The sequence below is a fragment of the Poeciliopsis prolifica genome, unplaced genomic scaffold, assembly GCF_027474105.1.
Source record: "Poeciliopsis prolifica strain line A6 unplaced genomic scaffold, Auburn_PproV2 SCAFFOLD153, whole genome shotgun sequence".
NCBI classification, from domain to species: Eukaryota; Metazoa; Chordata; class Actinopteri; order Cyprinodontiformes; family Poeciliidae; genus Poeciliopsis; species Poeciliopsis prolifica.
In genome coordinates, this window is record NW_026562528.1 from 169,821 (window position 1) to 189,954 (window position 20,134).

The 20,134-nt window shown below is 43.7% G+C and overlaps 2 long non-coding RNA genes across 2 annotated transcripts; both read right to left on the bottom strand.

The window, feature by feature from the left end:
- Positions 1-16,661: 16,661 nt before the first annotated feature.
- On the bottom strand, positions 16,662-18,342 carry LOC129356006 (uncharacterized). The gene is made up of 3 exons (XR_008605341.1): positions 18,241-18,342; positions 16,869-16,927; positions 16,662-16,767 (listed from the first exon to the last, which is right to left on the bottom strand). It is a non-coding gene; the product is annotated as an uncharacterized LOC129356006 (long non-coding RNA).
- A 714-nt stretch (positions 18,343-19,056) lies between these two features.
- On the bottom strand, positions 19,057-20,112 carry LOC129356007 (uncharacterized). The gene is made up of 3 exons (XR_008605342.1): positions 20,045-20,112; positions 19,851-19,949; positions 19,057-19,481 (listed from the first exon to the last, which is right to left on the bottom strand). It is a non-coding gene; the product is annotated as an uncharacterized LOC129356007 (long non-coding RNA).
- Positions 20,113-20,134: the final 22 nt, after the last annotated feature.

Below are 20,134 nucleotides of genomic sequence, written 5' to 3' on the forward strand. Positions count from 1 at the left end.
CCCCCCTTCAGCATACTCAAAACTCACCGTTTTGATAACTTTAGATGAGACATGCCTTATGAACAGACTGACCGAGTTTGAAGCCGATCAATCGAAATCCCTGGGAGGAGTTCGATCAAATACGAAGGCTGCAAACTGCAAAAATGGGTCAAAATCCGAACTTCAATCCAAAATGGCCGACTTCCTGTGGGGTTTAGACCATGGCTCCAAGAGACTTTTTTGTAAGTCCTGACAAGGTACACACGTGTACAAAGTTTCGTAATTGTAGGTTAAAGCATGGCTTGGGGCTGATCATTTAAAGTTTTCTAGGGGGCGCTATAGAGAAATTAGGCCACGCCCACCAAATATTGTGATGGATTCCTGTCCGGGAGTAGATGACTGTCCATCCTTGTGAATTTGGAGCAGCTGCGCCCGAAAATGTGGAATTGAGAGCCAAACGTATGGCGATGGCGTTACAGGTCACTTCGCCACGCCGCCACACCCACCTGCTGCATTGAAGCTGGTCGGGGTTGGAATCCTAAATACACCAACATGTCCTCTGTGTCTGGGAACAGATTCATGTTGATGAGGTCAAAGGGGTCAGATAGCGACCGTTGACAGTAAAACATGACACTTCCTGTTCTCAGGGGGCGTGGCCTACGTGATTCATCACTTGACCATAGGATATTGTAGGAGACCCGATGATGATCAATCACAGAAACTTTGGTGCCTCTGTGAGTTTCTGTGTAGGAGATATAGCAGTTTAATTTTTTATGGCGAGTAGGTGAACTTTGACCCCTGCTAACCCCTCTTCAGCATACTCCAAAACTCACCGTTTTGATAACTTTTGATGGGACATGCCTTATGAACAGACTGACCGAGTTTGAAGCCGATCAATGGAAATCCCTAGGAGGAGTTCGATCAAATACGAAGGCTGTAAACGGCAAAAATGGCCTCAATATTGGACCTTCAATCCAAAATGGCTGACTTCCTGTGATACTTGCACTATGACATTAATTGTAAATTTTGAGCATCTTGGGGAGCTCTACAAGTGTACCAATTTCATGTCTCTACGATGAAGTAAGTGAATAGCAAAGGGTCCTTTGAAATTTCTAGGTGGCGCTATTGAGCCATTTCTTGTGGAATTTTTGCGACGACTTCAAAATACGTAAATTTGAAACAGGCTTAAGGCCTCCGCCAAGTTTGGTGAGTTTTTGAATATGATAAAGCCCCCAAAAAGCCAATTCATTTGGAGGGAGAATCGTAATAATAAGAAACAGTAGGAAAACAATAGGCCTTCGCAGCGCTTAGCTGCTCGGGCCTAATAAGAAACAGTAGGAAAACAATAGGCCTTCGCAGCGCTTAGCTGCTCGGGCCTAATAATAAGAAACAGTACAGAAACAATAGGCCTTCGCAGCGCTTAGCTGCTCGGGCCTAATTAAAGCTGCAAGCAGCCTCGAACGGCCCTCGCAGCCAAGCGCCGCTCCGGCCTATTGCCACCGCGGGTGCTAGCAACCGTCGCCTCACGCCAGCCACCACAGAAGCTCTCACGCAGTTTTCAGCTCCTCCGCCCGCACCGCGGAAACTGTTGCTCAGTTTCCATCAACGCTGACCACGTGCTAACACAGAAGTTGTTGCGCAGTTTCCGCGCCCGTCCACCAGGCGGTACGCACTGATGCGTTCGGAGGCGCTCCTTGACGATTCAAAAAATGTGGCAGATTCATTGGTTTAGCGAGGAAATATAGCTGGCGGATTAATGTAGGACGCGCAGTGGAGTCAAAATATATTTCAATGCTGTTTTGCTCTTTAGAGGTCAACAAAGGTCATACGTATCCAATTTGGCGTCAGTCGGATGATCCACGTGTCATTTACAGCCGATCATATGCACATGGCGAAGTACTACAGTTCGTCATTTTTCATCGTTTTCAGCTGTGTTTCTAAAGCACTTTATTTCATTGTTGGAGTAATACTTACTCAGAGTGGCGAATTACTGAAATGGTTTGTAAGAAGTAAGAAAACGCTACATTTACTGCATGATTTAATTCAACAAAAAATTATCTGAGACATTTCTATCCTTTTGGAAATGTCATGGCAACGCTCTCACAAAGTTTTCACGCCCATCCGCCCGTGGATCTGTTTGTCATTGGTGGAGGAACACTGACACCTACTGGCGAAATACTGATATTGTTCTTCATCCTGTTTATCTGCTGTTTCATTTGTGGAGCAATACTGACCCCAAGTGGCGAATTACTGAAATGGTTTATAAACGCCAAAAATGGGATCAAAATCTGAACTTCAATCTAAAATGGCCGACTTCCTCTGGGGTTTAGACCATGGCTCCAAGAGACTTTTTTGTAAGTCCTGACATGGTACACATGTGTACAAAGTTTCGTAATTGTAGGTTAAAGCATGGCTTGGGGCTGATCATTTAAAGTTTTCTAGGGGCGCTATAGAGAAATTAGGCCACACCCTACAAATATTGTGATGGATTGCTGTCGGGAGAGGATGAAGATCCATCCTTGTGAGTTTGGAGCAGCTGCGCCCAAAAATGTGGAATTGAGAGCCAAACGTATGGCGATGGCGTTACAGGTCACTTCGCCACGCCGCCACGCCCAGCTGCTCCATCGAAGCTGGTCCGGGTTGGAATCCTCAACACACCAACATGTCTTCTGTGTCTGGGCACAGTTTCATGTTGATGAGGTCAAAGGGGTCAGATAGCGACCATTCAGAGTAAAACATGACACTTCCTTTTCTCAGGGGGCGTGGCCTAAGTGATGTCATCATTCGACCATAGGGTATTGTAGGACACCTGATGATGATCAATCACTCAAACTTTGGTGCCTCTGTGAGTTTCTGTTTAGGAGATATAGCAGTTTATTTTTTTACGGCGAGTAGGTGAACTTTGACCCCGGCTAACCCCCCTTCAGCATTCTCAAAAACTCACCGTTTTGATAACTTTAGATGGGACATGCCTTATGAGCAGACTGACGAGTTTGAAGCCGATCAATCGAAATCCTAGGAGGAGATAGATCAAATATGAAGGCTGTAAACGGCAAAAATGGGGTCAAAATCTGAACTTCAATCCACAATGGCCGACTTCCTGTGGGGTTTAGACCATGGCTCCAAGATACTTTCTTTTAAGTCCTGACATGATACAAATGTGTACAAAGTTTCGTAATTGTAGGTTAAAGCATGGCTTGGGCTGATCATTTAAAATTTTCTAGGGGGCGCTATAGAGAAATTAGGCCACGCCCACCAAATATTGTGATGGATTCCTGTCGGGGAGTAGATGAGGGTCCATCCTTGTGAGTTTGGAGCAGCTGGGCCTGAAAATGTGGAATTAAGAGCCAAACGTATGGCGATGGCGTTACAGGTCACTTCGCCACGCCGCCACGCCCACCTGCTCCATCAAAGCTGGTCGGGGTTGGAATCCTCAATACACCAACATGTCTTCTGTGTCTGGGCACAGTTTCATGTTGATGAGGTCAAAGGGGTCAGATAGCGACGGTCCACAGTAAAACATTACACTTCTTGTTCTCAGGGGGCGTGGCCTAAGTGATGTCATCATTCGACCATAGGGTATTGTAGGACACCCGATGATGATAAATCACAGAAACTTTGGTGCCTCTGTGAATTTCTGTGTAGGAGATATAGCAGTTTATGTTTTTATGGCGAGTAGGTGAACTTTGACCCCTGCTAACCCCCTTCAGCATTCTCAAAAACTCACAGTTTTGATAACTTTAGATGAGACATGCCTTCTGAACAGACTGACCGAGTTTGAAGCCGATCAATCGAAATCCTAGGAGGAGTTCGATCAAATACGAAGGCTGTAAACGGCAAAAATGGCCTCAATATTGGACTTTCAATCCAAAATGGCCGACTTCCTGTGATACTTGCACTATGACATTAATTGTAAATTTTGAGCTTCCTGGGGAGCTCTACAAGTGTACCAAATTTCATGTCTCTAGGATAAAGTAAGTGAATAGCAAAGGGTCCTTTGAAAATTTCTAGGTGGCGCTATTGAGCCATTTCTTGTGGGATTTTTGTGATGACCTTAAAAATCAAAATTTTTAAACAGGCTTAAGGCCTCCGCCAAGTTTGGTGAGTTTTCCAATATGATAAGGCCCCCAAAAAGCCCCCCAAAGAGGTGGGAAGAAAAATAATAATAAACAGTAGGAAAACAATAGGCCTTCGCAGCGCTTAGCTGCTCGGGCCTAATAATAATAATAATAATAATTAAAGCTGCAAGCAGCCTCGAACGGCCCTCGCAGCCAAGCGCCGCTCCGGCCTATTGCCACCGCGGGGTACTAGCAACCGTCGCCTCACGTCAGCCACCACAGAAGCTCTCACGCAGTTTTCAGCTCCTCCGCCCGCACCGCAGAAGCTGTTGCTCAGTTTCCATCAACGCTGGCCACGTGCTAAGACAGAAGTTGTTGCGCAGTTTCCGCGCCCGTCCACCAGGCGGTACGCACTGATGCGTTCGGAGTCGCTCCTTGACGATGCAAAAATGTGGTGCAGATTCATTGGTTTAGCGAGGAAATATAGCTGGCGGATTAATGTAGGACGCGCAGTGGAGTCAAAATATATTTCAATGCTGTTGTTCTTTTTAGAGGTCAACAAAGGTCATACGTATCCAATTTGGCGTCAGTCGGATGATCCACGTGTCATTTACAGCCGATCGTATGCACATGGCGAAGTACTACAGTTCGTCATTTTTCATCATTTTCAGCTGTGTTTCTAAAGCACTCTATTTCATTGTTGGAGTAATACTTACTCAGAGTGGCAAATTACTGAAATGGTTTGGAAGAAGTAAGAAAACGCTACATTTACTGCATGATTTAATTCCACAAAAAATTATCTGAGACATTTCTATCCTTTTAGAAATTTCATGGCAACGCTCTCACAAAGTTTTCGCGCCCATCCGCCCGTGGATCTGTTTGTCATTGGCGGAGGAACACTGACACCTACTGGCGAAATACTGATATTTTTCTTCATCCTGTTTATCTGCTGTTTCATTTGTGGAGCAATACTGACCCCAAGTGGCAAATTACTGAAATGGTTTATAAACGCCAAAAATGGGATCAAAATCTGAACTTCAATCTAAAATGGCCGACTTCCTCTGGGGTTTAGACCATGGCTCCAAGAGACTTTTTTGTAAGTCCTGACATGGTACACATGTGTACAAAGTTTTGTAATTGTAGGTTAAAGCATGGCTTGGGGCTGATCATTTAAAATTTTCTAGGGGGCGCTATAGAGAAATTAGGCCACACCCTACAAATATTGTGATGGATTCCTGTCGGGGAGTGGATGAAGATCCATCCTTGTGAGTTTGGAGCAGCTGCGGCCAAAAATGTGGAATTGAGAGCCAAACGTATGGTGATGGCGTTACAGGTCACTTCGCCACGCCGCCACGCCCAGCTGCTCCATCGAAGCTGGTCGGGGTTGGAATCCTCAACACACCAACATGTCTTCTGTGTCTGGGCACAGTTTCATGTTGATGAGGTCAAAGGGGTCAGATAGCGACCGTTGACAGTAAAACATGACACTTCCTGTTCTCATGGGGCGTGGCCTAAGTGATGTCATCATTCGACCATAGGGTATTGTAGGACACCCGATGATGATCAATCACAGAAACTTTGGTGCCTCTGTGAGTTTCTGTGTAGGAGATATAGCAGTTTATTTTTTTTATGGCGAGTAGGTGATCTTTGACCCCTGCCAACCCCCCTTCAGCATACTCAAAACTCACCGTTTTGATAACTTTAGATGGGACATGCCTTATGAACAGACTGACCGAGTTTGAAGCCGATCAATCGAAATCCCTAGGAGGAGTTCGATCAAATACGAAGGCTGTAAAAGGCAAAAATGGGTCAAAATCCAAACTTTAATCCAAAATGGCTGACTTCCTGTGGGGTTTAGACCATGGCTCCAAGAGACTTTTTTGTAAGTCCTGACAAGGTACACACGTGTACAAAGTTTCGTATTGTAGGTTAAGCATGGCTTGGGGCTGATCATTTAAAGTGTTCTAGGGGGCTATAGAGAAATTAGGCCACACCCTACAATATTGTGATGGATTCCTGTCGGGGAGTAGATGAAGATCCATCCTTGTGAGTGTGGAGCAGCTGCGCCCAAAATGTGGAATTGAGAGCCAAACGTATGGCGATGGCGTTACAGGTCACTTCGCCACGCCGCCACGCCCACCTGCTCCATCGAAGCTGGTCGGGTTGGAATCCTCAATACACCAACATGTTTTCTGTGTCTGGGCACAGTTTCATGTTGATGAGGTCAAAGGGGTCAGATAGCGACAGTTCACAGTAAAACATTACACTTCCTGTTCTCAGGGGGCGTGGCCTAAGTGATGTCATCATTCGACCATAGGGTATTGTAGGACACCCGATGATGATCAATCACAGTAACTTTGGTGCCTCTGTGAGTTTCTGTGTAGGAGATATAGCAGTTTATTTTTTACGGCGAGTAGGTGAACTTTGACCCTGCTAACCCCCCTTCAGCATACTCAAAACTCTCCGTTTTGATAACTTTAGATGGGACATGCCTTATGAACAGACTGACCGAGTTTGAAGCCGGTCAATGGAAATCCCTAGGAGGAGTTCGATCAAATACGAAGGCTGTAAACGGCAAAAATGGGGTGAAAATTTGACCTTCAAGCCAAAATGGCTGACTTCCTGTGATACTTGCACTATGACATTAATTGTAAATTTTGAGCATCTTGGGGAGCTCTACAATTGTACCAAATTTCATGTCTCTAGGATAAAGTAAGTGAATAGCAAAGGGTCCTTTGAAAATTTCTAGGTGGCGCTATTTAGCCATTTCTTATGGGATTTTTGCAATGACCTTAAAATACAAAATTTTGAAACTCCCTTTACGCGTCCGCCAAGTTTGGTGAGTTTTTGAAAATGATAAGCCCCCAAAAAGGCCCCTCTTTAGGGGGCAGAATAATAATAATAATTAAAGCTGCAAGCAGCCTCGAACGGCCCTCGCAGCCAAGCGCCGCTCCGGCTATTGCCACCGCAGGGTACTAGCAACCGGCGCCTCACGCCAGCCACCACAGAAGCTCTCACGCAGTTTTTCAGCTCTTCCGCCCGCATCGCGGAAGCTGTTGCTCAGTTTCCATCAACGCTGGCCACCTGCTAACAGAAGTTGTTGCACAGTTTCCGCGCCCGTCCACCAGGCGGTACGCACTGATGCGTTCGGAGGCGCTCCTTGACGATGCAAAAAATGTGGTGCAGATTCATTGGTTTAGCGAGGAAATATAGCTGGCGGATTAATGTAGGACACGCAGTGGAGCCAAATATATTTCAATGCTGTTGTTCTCTTTAGAGGTCAACAAAGGTCATACGTATCCAATTTGTCGTCAGTCGGATGAACCACGTGTCATTTACAGCCGATCATATGCACATGGCGAAGTACTACTGTTCGTCATTTTTCATCATTTTCAGCTGTGTTTCTAAAGCGCTCTATTTCATTGTTGGAGTAATACTTACTCAGAGTGGCGAATTACTGAAATGGTTTGTAAGAAGTAAGAAAACGTTACATTTACTGCATGATTTAATTCAAGAAAAATTATCTGAGACATTTCTATCCTTTTAGAAATTTCATGGCAACGCTCTCACAAAGTTTTCACGCCCATCCCGCCCGTGGATCTGTTTCTCATTGGTGGAGGAACACTGACATCTACTGGTGAAATACTGATATTGTTCCTCATCTTGTTTATCTGCTGTTTCATTTGTGGAGCAATACTGACCCCAAGTGGCGAATTACTGAAATGGTTTATAAACGCCAAAAATGGGATCAAAATCTGAACTTCAATCTAAAATGGCCGACTTCCTCTGGGGTTTAGACCATGGCTCCAAGAGACTTTTTTGTAAGTCCTGACATGGTACACATGTGTACAAAGTTTCGTAATTGTAGGTTAAAGCATGGCTTGGGGCTGATCATTTAAAATTTTCTAGGGGGCGCTATAGAGAAATTAGGCCACACCCTACAAATATTGTGATGGATTCCTGTCGGGGAGAGGATGAAGATCCATCCTTGTGAGTTTGGAGCAGCTGGGCCCAAAAATGTGGAATTGAGAGCCAAACGTATGGCAATGGCGTTACAGGTCACTTCGCCACGGCGCCACGCCCAGCTGCTCCATCGAAGCTGGTCGGGGTTGGAATCCTCAACACACCAACATGTCTTCTGTGTCTGGGCACAGTTTCATGTTGATGAGGTCAAAGGGGTCAGATAGCGACCGTTCAGAGTAAAACATGACACTTCCTGTTCTCATGGGGCGTGGCCTAAGTGATGTCATCATTCGACCATAGGGTATTGTAGGACACCCGATGATGATCAATCACAGAAACTTTGGTGCCTCTGTGAGTTTCTGTGTAGGAGATATAGCAGTTTATATTTTTACGGCGAGTAGGTGAACTTTGACCCCTGCTAACCCCCCTTCAGCATTCTCAAATACTCACCGTTTTGATAACTTTAGATGGGACATGCCTTATGAGCAGACTGACCGAGTTTGAAGCCGATCAATCGAAATCCCTAGGAGGAGTTCGATCAAATAGGAAGGCTGTAAATGGCAAAAATGGGGTCAAAATCTGAAATTCAATCCAAAATGGCCGACTTCTTGTGGGTTTAGACCATGGCTCCAAGAGACTTTCTTTTAAGTCCTGACATGATACAAATGTGTACAAAGTTTCGTAATTGTAGGTAAAAGCATGGCTTGGGGCTGATCATTTAAAATTTTGTAGGGGGCGCTATAGAAAAATTAGGCCACGCCCACCAAATATTGTGATGGATTCCTGTAGGGGAGTAGATGAGGGACCATCCTTGTGAGTTTGGAGCAGCTGGGCCTGAAAATGTGGAATTGAGAGCCAAACGTATGGCGATGGCGTTACAGGTCATTTCGCCACGCCGCCACGCCCACCTGCTCCATCAAAGCTGGTCGGGGTTGGAATCCTCAACACACCAACATGTTCTCTGTGTCTGGGCACAGTTTCATGTTGATGAGGTCAAAGGGATCAGATAGGGACCATTCTCAGTAAAACATGACACTTCCTGTTCTCAGGGGGCGTGGTCTAAGTTATGTCATCATTCGACCATAGGGTATTTTAGGGCAGCCAATGATGATTAATCACAGTAACTCTGGTTCCTCTGTGAGTTTCTGTGTAGGAGATATAGCAGTTTATGTTTTTATGGCGAGTAGGTGAAATTTGACCCCTGCTAACCTCCCTTCAACATACTCAAAACTCACAGTTTTGATAACTTTAGATGGGACATGCCTTATGAACAGACTGACCGAGTTTGAAGCCGATCAATCGAAATCCTAGGAGGAGTTCGATCAAATACGGAGGCTGTAAACGGCAAAAATGGGGTCAAAATCTGAACTTCAATCTAAAATGGCCGACTTCCTGTGGGGTTTCGACCATGGCTCCAAGAGACTTTTTGTAAGTCCTGACAAGGTACACATGTGTACAACGTTTCGTAATTGTAGGTTAAAGCATGGCTTGGGGCTGATCATTTAAAGTTTTCTAGGGGGCGCTATAGAGAAATTAGGCCACGCCCACCAAATATTGTGATGGATTCCTGTCGGGGAGTGGATGAAGATCCATCCTTGTGAGTTTGGAGCAGCTGGGACCGAAACTGTGGAATTGAGAGCAAAACGTATGGCGATGGCGTTACAGGTCACTTCGCCACGCCGCCACGCCCACCTGCTCCATCGAATCTGGTCGGGGTTGGAATCCTCAACACACCCAACATGTCTTCTGTGTCTGGGCACAGTTTCATGTTGATGAGTCAAAGGGGTCAGATAGTGAAAGTTCACAGTAAAACATGACACTTCCTGTTATCAGGGGCGTGGCCAAAGTGATGTCATCATTCGACCATATGGTCTTGTAGGACACCCGATGATGATCAATCATAGAAACTTTGGTGCCTTTGTGAGTTTTCTGTGTAGGAGATATAGCAGTTTGTTTTTTTATGGCGAGTAGGTGAACTTTGACCCCTGCTAACCCCCCTTCAGCATACTCAAAAACTCACCGTTTTGATAACTTTAGATGGGACATGCCTTATGAACAGACTGACCGAGTTTGAAGCCGATCAATCGAAATCCCTAGGAGGAGTTCAATCAAATACGGAGGCTGTAAATGGCAAAAATGGCCTCAAAATTGGACCTTCAATCCAAAATGGCTGACTTCCTGTGATACTTGCACTATGACATTAATTGTAAATTTTGAGCGTCCTGGGGAGCTCTACAAGTGTACCAATTTCATGTCTCTAGGATAAAGTAAGTGAATAGCAAAGGGTCCTTTGAAAATTTCTAGGTGGCGCTATTGAGCCATTTCTTGTGGGATTTTTGTGATGACCTTAAAAATCAAAATTTTTAAACAGGCTTAAGGCCTCCGCCAAGTTTGGTGAGTTTTTGAATGATAAAGCCCCCAAAAAGCCAATTCATTTGGAGGGAGAATCGTAATAATAATAATAATAATAATAAGAAACAGTACAGAAACAATAGGCCTTCGCAGCGCTTAGCTGCTCGGGCCTAATTAAAGCTGCAAGCAGCCTCGAACGGCCCTCGCAGCCAAGCGCCGCTCCGGCCTATTGCCACCGCGGGTACTAGCAACCGTCGCCTCACGCCAGCCACCACAGAAGCTCTCACGCAGTTTTCAACGCCTCCGCCTACACCGCGGAGCTGTTGCTGAGTTTCCATCAACGCTTCACACGTTCCAACACAGAAGTTGTTGCGCAGTTTCCGCGCCCGTCCACCAGGCGGTACGCATCGATGCGTTCGGCGGCGCTCCTTGACGATGCTAAAAAATGTGGTGCAGAGTCATTGGTTCAGCGAGGAAATATAGCTGGCGGATTAATGTAGGGGCGCAGTGGAGTCAAAATACATTTCAATACTGTTTTGCTCTTTAGAGGTCAACAAAGTTCATACATATTCAATTTGGCGCCAGTCGAATGATCCGCGTGTCATTTACAGCCGATCGTATGCACATGGCGAAGTACTGCAGTTCGTCATTGTTCATCATCTTCAGCTGTGTTTCTAAAGAACTCTATTTCATTGTTGGAGTAATACTTACTCAGAGTGGGGAATTACTGAAATGGTTTGTAAGAAGTAAGAAAATGCTACATTTACTACATGATTAATTCAACAGAAATTATCTGAGACATTTCTATCCTTTTAGAAATTTCACGGCAACGCTCACAAAGTTTTCATGCCCATCCGCCCGTGGATCTGTCATTGGTGGAGGAACACTGACACCAACTGGCGAAATACTGATATTGTTCTTCATCCTGTTTATCTGCTGTTTCATTTGTGGAGCAATACTTACCCCAAGTGGCGAATTACTGAAATTGTTTAAAAACGCCAAAAATGGGGTCAAAATCTGAACTTCAATCTAAAATGGCGGACTTCCTGTGGGGTTTAGACCATGGCTCCAAGAGACTTTTTTGTAAGACCTGACATGGTACACATGTGTACAAAGTTTCGTAATTGTAGGTTAAAGCATGGCTTGGGGCTGATAATTTAAAAGTTTCTAGGGGGCGCTATAGAGAAATTAGGCCACGCCCACCAAATATTCTGATGGATTCCTGTCAGGGGTGGATGAGGATCCATCCTTGTGAGTGTGGAGCAGCTGGGCCTAAAATGTGGAATTGAGAGCCAAACGTATGGCGATGGCGTTACAGGTCACTTCGCCACGCCGCCACGCCCAGCTGCTCCATTGAAGCTGGTCGGGGTTGGAATCCTCAATACACCAACATGTCTTCTGTGTCTGGGCACAGTTTCATGTTGATGAGGTCAAAGGGGTGAGATAGCGACCGTTAACAGTAAAACATTACACTTCCTGTTATCAGGGGGCGTGGCCTAAGTGATGTCATCATCCGACCATAGGGTATTTTAGGAGAGCCGATGATGATCAATCACAGTAACTTTGGTGCCTCTGTGAGTTTCTGTATAGGAGATATAGCAGTTTATTTTTTTATGGGGAGTAGGTGAACTTTGACCCCTGCTAACCCCCCTTCAGCATACTCAAAACTCACCATTTTGATAACTTTAGATGGGACATGCCTTATGAACAGACTGACGAAGTTTGAAGCCGATCAATCGAAATCCCTAGGAGGAGTTCGATCAAATACGATGGCTGTAAACTGCAAAAATGGGTCAAAATCCAAACTTTAATCCAAAATGGCTGACTTCCTGTGGGGTTTAGACCATGGCTCCAAGAGACTTTTTTGTAAGTCCTGACAAGGTACACACGTGTACAAAGTTTCGTAATTGTAGGTTAAAGCATGGCTTGGGGCTGATCATTTAAAGTGTTCTAGGGGGCGCTATAGAGAAATTAGGCCACACCCTACAAATATTGTGATGGATTCCTGTCGGGGAGTGGATGAAGATCCATCCTTGTGAGTTTGGAGCAGCTGCGCCCAAAAATGTGGAATTGAGAGCCAAACGTATGGCGATGGCGTTACAGGTCACTTCGCCACGCCGCCACGCCCACCTGCTCCATCGAAGCTGGTCGGGGTTGGAATCCTCAATACACCAACATGTTTTCTGTGTCTGGGCACAGTTTCATGTTGATGAGGTCAAAGGGGTCAGATAGCGACAGTTCACAGTAAAACATTACACTTCCTGTTCTCAGGGGGCGTGGCCTAAGTGATGTCATCATTCGACCATAGGGTATTGTAGGACACCCGATGATGATCAATCACAGTAACTTTGGTGCCTCTGTGAGTTTCTGTGTAGGAGATATAGCAGTTTATTTTTTTAGGGCGAGTAGGTGAACTTTGACCCCTGCTAACCCCCCTTCAGCATACTCAAAAACTCTCCGTTTTGATAACTTTAGATGGGACATGCCTTATGAACAGACTGACCGAGTTTGAAGCCGGTCAATGGAAATCCCTAGGAGGAGTTCGATCAAATGTGAAGGGTGTAAACGGCAAAAATGTGCTCAAAATTGGACATTCAATCCAAAATGGCCGACTTCCTGTGATACTTGCACTATGACATTAATTGTAAATTTTGAGCATCTTGGGGAGCTCTACAAGTGTACCAAATTTCATGTCTCTACGATGAAGTAAGTGAATAGCAAAGGGTCCTTTGAAAATTTCTAGGTGGCGCTATTGAGCCATTTCTTGTGGGATTTTTGCGACGACTTTAAATACGTAAATTTGAAACAGGCTTAAGGCCTCCGCCAAGTTTGGTGAGTTTTTGAATATGATAAAGCCCCCAAAAAGCCAATTCATTTGGAGGGAGAATAATAATAATAATAATAATTAAAGCTGCAAGCAGCCTCGAACGGCCCTCGCAGCCAAGCGCCGCTCCGGCCTATTGCCACCGCTGGATACTAGCAACCGTCGCCTCACGTCAGCCACCACAGAAGCTCTCACGCAGTTTTCAGCTCCTCCGCCCGCACCGCGGAAGCTGTTGCTCAGTTTCCATCAACGCTGGCCACGTGCTAACACAGAAGTTGTTGCGCAGTTTCCGCGCCCGTCCACCAGGCGGTACGCACTGATGCGTTCGGAGGCGCTCCTTGACGATTCAAAAATGTGGTGCAGATTCATTGGTTTAGTGAGGAAATATAGCTGGCGGATTAATGTAGGACGCGCAGTGTAGTCAAAATATATTTCAATGCTGTTGTTCTCTTTAGAGGTCAACAAAGGTCATACGTATCCAATTTGGCGTCAGTCGGATGATCCACGTGTCATTTACAGCCGATCATATGCACATGGCGAAGTACTACAGTTCGTCATTTTTCATCATTTTCAGCTGTGTTTCTAAAGCACTGTATTTCATTGTTGGAGTAATACTTAGAGTGGCGAATTACCGAAATGGTTTGTAAGAAGTAAGAAAACGCTACATTTACTTCATGATTTAATTCAACAAAAATTATCTGAGACATTTCTATCCTTTTAGAAATGACATGGCAACGCTCTCACAATTTTACTTCATGATTTAATTCAACAAAAATTATCTGAGACATTTCTATCCTTTTAGAAATGACATGGCAACGCTCTCACAAAGTTTTCACGCCCATCCGCCCGTGGATCTGTTTGTCATTGGTGGAGGAACACTGACACCTACTGGCGAAATACTGATATTGTTCTTCATCCTGTTTATCTGCTGTTTCATTTGTGGAGCAATACTGACCCCAAGTGGCGAATTACTGAAATGGTTTATAAACGCCAAAAATGGGATCAAAATCTGAACTTCAATCTAAAATGGCCGACTTCCTCTGGGGTTTAGACCATGGCTCCAAGAGACTTTTTTGTAAGTCCTGACATGGTACACACGTGTACAAAGTTTCGTAATTGTAGGTTAAAGCATGGCTTGGGGCTGATCATTTAAAATGTTCTAGGGGGCGCTATAGAGAAATTAGGCCACACCCTACAAATATTGTGATGCATTCCTGTAGAGGAGTGGATGAAGATCCATCCTTGTGAGTTTGGAGCAGCTGTGGCCAAAAATGTGGAATTGAGAGCCAAACGTATGGCGATGGCGTTACAGGTCACTTCGCCACGCCGCCACGCCCAGCTGCTCCATCGAAGCTGGTCGGGGTTGGAATCCTTAACACACCAACATGTCTTCTGTGTCTGGGCACAGTTTCATGTTGATGAGGTCAAAGGGGTCAGATAGCGACCGTTCAGAGTAAAACATGACACTTCCTTTTCTCAGGGGCGTGGCCTAAGTGATGTCATCATTCGACCATAGGGTATTGTAGGACACCCGATGATGATCAATCCCAGAACTTTGGTGCCTCTGTGAGTTTCTGTGTAGGAGATAGAGCAGTTTATTTTTTACGGTGAGTAGGTGAACTTTGACCCCTGCTAACCCCCCTTCAGCATACTCAAAAACTCACCGTTTTGATAACTTTAGATGGGACATGCCTTATGAACAGACTGACCGAGTTTGAAGCCGATCAATCGAAATCTCTAGGAGGAGTTCGATCAAATAGGAAGGCTGTAAATGGCAAAAATGGGGTCAAAATCTGAACTTCAATCCAAAATGGCTGACTTCCTGTGGGGTTTAGACCATGGCTCCAAGAGACTTTCTTTTAAGTCCTGACATGATACAAATGTGTACAAAGTTTCGTAATTGTAGGTTAAAGCATGGCTTGGGGCTGATCATTTAAAGTTTTCTAGGGGGCGCTATAGAAAAATTAGGCCACGCCCACCAAATATTGTGATGGATTCCTGTAGGGGAGTAGATGAGGGACCATCCTTGTGAGTTTGGAGCAGCTGGGCCTGAAAATGTGGAATTGAGAGCCAAACGTATGGCGATGGCGTTACAGGTCACTTCGCCACGCCGCCACGCCCATCTGCTCCATCAAAGCTGGTCGGGGTTGGAATCGTCAACACACCAACATGTTCTCTGTGTCTTGGCACAGTTTCATGTTGATGAGGTCAAAGGGGTCAGATAGCGACCGTTCTCAGTAAAACATGACACTTCCTGTTCTCAGGGGGCGTGGTCTAAGTGATGTCATCATTCGACCACAGGGTATTGTAGGGCAGCCAATGATGATTAATCACAGTAACTCTGGTGCCTCTGTGAGTTTCTGTGTAGGAGATATAACAGTTTATGTTTTTATGGCGAGTAGGTGAATTTGACCCCTGCTAAACCCTTCAGCATACTCAAAAACTCACAGTTTTGATAACTTTAGATGGGACATGCCTTATGAACAGACTGACCGAATTTGAAGCCGATCAATCGAAATCCCTAGGAGGAGTTCGATCAAATACGAAGGCTGTAAACGGCAAAAATGGCCTCAAAATTGGACCTTCAATCCAAAATGGCCGACTTCCTGTGTACTTGCACTATGACATTAATTGTAAATTTTGAGCGTCCTGGGGAGCTCTAGAAGAGTACCAAATTTCATGTCTCTAGGATAAAGTAAGTGAATAGCAAAGGGTCCTTTGAAAATTTCTAGGTGGCGCTATTGAGTCATTTCTTATGGGATTTTTGCAATGACCTTAAAATACAAAATTTTGAAACTCCCTTTACGCGTCCGCCAAGTTTGGTGAGTTTTTGAATATGATAAAGCCCTCAAAAAGCCAATTCATTTGGGTGGAAGAATAATAATAATAATAAGAAACAGTACAGAAACAATAGGCCTTCGCAGCGCTTAGCTGCTCGGGCCTAATAATAATAAGAAACAATAGGAAAACAATAGGCCTTCGCAGCGCTTAGCTGCTCGGGCCTAATAAGAAACAGTAGGAAAACAATAGGCCTTCGCAGCGCTTAGCTGCTCGGGCCTAATAAAACAATAGGAAAACAATAGGCCTTCGCAGCGCTTAGCTGCTCGGGCCTAATAAACAGTACAGATACAATAGGCCTTCGCAGCGCTTAGCTGCTCGGGCCTAATAATAAGAAACAATAGGAAAACAATAGGCCTTCGCAGCGCTTAGCTGCTCGGGCCTAATAAGAAACAGTAGGAAAACAATAGGCCTTCGCAGCGCTTAGCTGCTCGGGCCTAATAATAATAAACAGTACAGATACAATAGGCCTTCGCAGCGCTTAGCTGCTCGGGCCTAATAAACAATAGGAAAACAATAGGCCTTCGCAGCGCTTAGCTGCTCGGGCCTAATGAGGAGAATAACACATTTATGTAAACCTGTTTTATTTATTCTCAGTAAATGCACTTCTTAGTTTTAATTAGAACATGTATTTTACTGACCTTCATCGTTTGTACCAGCTTGTTGATCGTCAGTATCAGTTTCAACACATGTTGCATCAGGGTCCAACATGTGTTGGATAAGATCCTTTGGTTCATCATCAGTGCTGGGTACCTTAACATAAATCACAAAATATTTAATTTTATTGTCATAAAATGGATTGATGATTAAGTTATTTTCTATATATTTCAGATGTTTACAATGTTCCTGTGTACCTTCATTGTGGTAGAGGAATCTTCAACCTCACCCATTTGATCATAGTTTCTGTCTCTCTCTGAAAGAAAATTAGAAAAAGGTTTTGACTTTAATTTGCATCTGGAAACTCGACTCACCTACAGACCAGCATTACGCTCTGAGAGACAGTTAAAAAAAAAAAAAGTTTACGAAAAGTTTGCAAAGCAAAACTGTATTATTTGTTTAGAGATAAAATGAAAGAGCAACAACAAATCTTCCAAGACCATTTACAGATCATCAGTTAGTTTAGCTGCCCTTCTTCAATTAATCTGAGATTACACTAAAAAAAAGGTATATTAATTTCTGTGGAAAATCACTCAGAAGTGATTCACTTTGTACTCTACTGGCCAAAATGATAAAAACATTTTCAACATGTCTAATATGAATGGATGTGTATATTCTGCCTTCTGGTTCCTTCACTGATTGATTGCAGTTGTTGTCCGACTTAAAGGTTTCAATACACATTTAAATGTGTTGAAACTAAAGGTGTTTCAATAAAAGAGAACCTGCAACATGTTCTACCCTTCGCTTTGTACATAAGATAAAAAAAGAAGAGGGTTGATGAGTGAACCTTGGGGAACGCCCTGGGACAGACGGGCTATGGAGGAGGCAGTAATGAGTAATTAAAGTGTTCCTGCATGTATTTATAGGAATTCAGCTTTTCAGTGAAGGCCTCAGGGGCTTGTTAGACACCATGAGTTTCTTTTTCATTTTCAACAACCACTTTCAGCTTCTTTTATGGTTGAGCAGCACCATGACCTTGAGTCAGACTTTTATGTTGTACAATTTTCCTTTTTGTGTTTGAGATGTTAAAGTAAATATTACATTGGGGGGGTGCAGCCAGCAACAGCTTGTTTGCATTAAAGTGACAGTAACCCAACAGCTAATACAGATGAAGATAAAATGGGAAGCCAACAGGCAGAACTGCGCAGGTAAAATCTTGTGACCTTAGAGTGAGTTCATAATAATGTAATAAATATGTAGCCCAATGATCAATCCAAACTTTATTGAAATAAAATAGGTTCCCTTTAATACCTTCAGCCTCCAATTAATGTAAAGTTTGGATTTACTTCAGTCACCTTTTCAGGAACCAGATAATCATCTCCTCCAGACTTTTGAAATTCTATCAACAATTTTTTTTCAAATGGCTTTTTCTATGAAGCTGCATATTATTTTTTTAAACTATTTCACACACTTAGAATGAGGGAGTAAATATGTATATATGTTATCTCATAGTGAGAAAATTCAGGTGGAACAGCAGCATCAAGGCATGTAAGTTCACACAAAAATAAAAACATTATGAGAAACTGTGTGTATTAAAAAACTGAAGATCTGACTGAAATTTGTACTGACCTGTTCCAATGTGTCCTGTCTTTGTCAACAGTTCTCTGACTTGGTCCTCTCCTCCATCTTTATTGTTGAAAAGATGGATTCTCCATGAAAAACGGTCAACAATTTTGGGCGGATTGTTGGTATAACCCAGTGCTTCTCAATTATTTTCCGTTACGCCCCCCCTAGCAAGAAGAAAACTATTCGCGCCCCCCACTCCCCACCGTGACTATCCATCTCTGCATAACATTTTTTCCTTATTAACATTTTTTTCGCTGAAAAAACTCTAGCGGCTTATCGGCGTGATTGGGATGTAACGTATTTAAGTGACGCGCTAATTTATTTGGCTTCATGCTGTCCGCTGCGAGCATTTTTAGACACAGCAAACACAGCGGTCTTTCCTCTTCTCCAACTGTAGCCACAGTGAAGCCAAGCGCTAAATACGCTTCGTCGTATTTCCTCTTCTTAGCTTTCGGTTGACTTTCTGTTGTCTCATTATCTTTGTCTCTCTCCGCTTTTCTTTTCATCCCTGTGAAAAACTTTTTCATGTTGGGGGTTGTTGAATAACGGAGGCCATAGACAGAACGCAGTCGGAGCTTTTTGTTGACTTAACACTGCTAACCAAGGCAAACCTGTTGTCTTGTAAGTCATAAAATGTTGCACTGTCGCAAACGTGACAGAAGTAACAATGAGAGCGCCACTGCCGCCTACTGTGCGCAATTACACTTTATACTAGTACGGCCAAAAAAAGCCTGTTCCCCAGGATCACACGCCCCCCAGGTATCGCACCGCGCCCCCCAAAGGGGGCCCGCCCCACTATTTGAGAAGCACTGGTATAACCTAAAATAAATTGCTCTAGTGATGTATTTAACCTATCTCCTCCTGTGAAGAGCAGGAAACAATTTTTCATCCTCTGAGGCCCGAGGACTTTCTCTACAGCCTCTACAGCCTTTTCATCCTCTTGAGTGAAACGACCAACTTTGATCACCAGCAGGTAAAGAGAGGGAGTGGAGTCCGGCAAAAGATTCAGAAGAACTTTTGCAATCTGCTCCTGTGATGTTAATATGTCTGCAGTGTCTATCACTAAAATTTGTCTCCCAAACAGAGTTACAGGTTCCACACAAATATTTTGGTCACTGACTCAAAGTGTGTTTCTGCCTTAAACACTTCCCGTCCTAGAATGGTGTTTGCTGAAGAACTTTTCCCAACTCCAGTTTTTCCCAGAAGAACAATGTTAAGATGCTGATCCATGACAGAACAGCGATCTGTTGAGAAAATGCAAAACACTTTAGTTTCTGCTTGTTGTCTTCGGAGTTTACAGAACAATTTCAATGTAATGATATTGCAAAGCTCAATGAAAAAATAAAGATGTCAGTTTTTATGCACAATGTTAAGTGACTCAAGGTAGAAAAAAAATAATTTCAATCAACATTTAATAAAACTGATGAACTATAAACACATTATTATATGATAAAAAATTATATGATATGATAAAAATTTCTCGCTAAGGGGTCTGAGTTACAAGATTAATTTAATCTGTTATTCCTGGGAAATGGTGGTCATATATATATATATATATATATATTTATTTATTTATTTATTACTTATTTATTACTTAGAGCTTTATTACTTACTGATTTCCACCAAACGATTAAGGCTCAAGATGTCTCCTGTCGGGATCTGAGCTGAACACACTCCATCTCTCAGCTTTCGTTTTCTCCTCCGTCTTTTAACTTGACATAAAAATAAACACATGTAAATGTTGAGAATAAAAATCTCTCAGGTAGATTTCATCCGTTCTGTTGCGTCCTGCAAACGGTCCACTTACCTCTTCATAGGATGAGACAAGCACAGAATGTCTCGACAACAACTCGGACCAAGATGGCGTCACATTTTCACAACTTTTGTCTATAAAAGT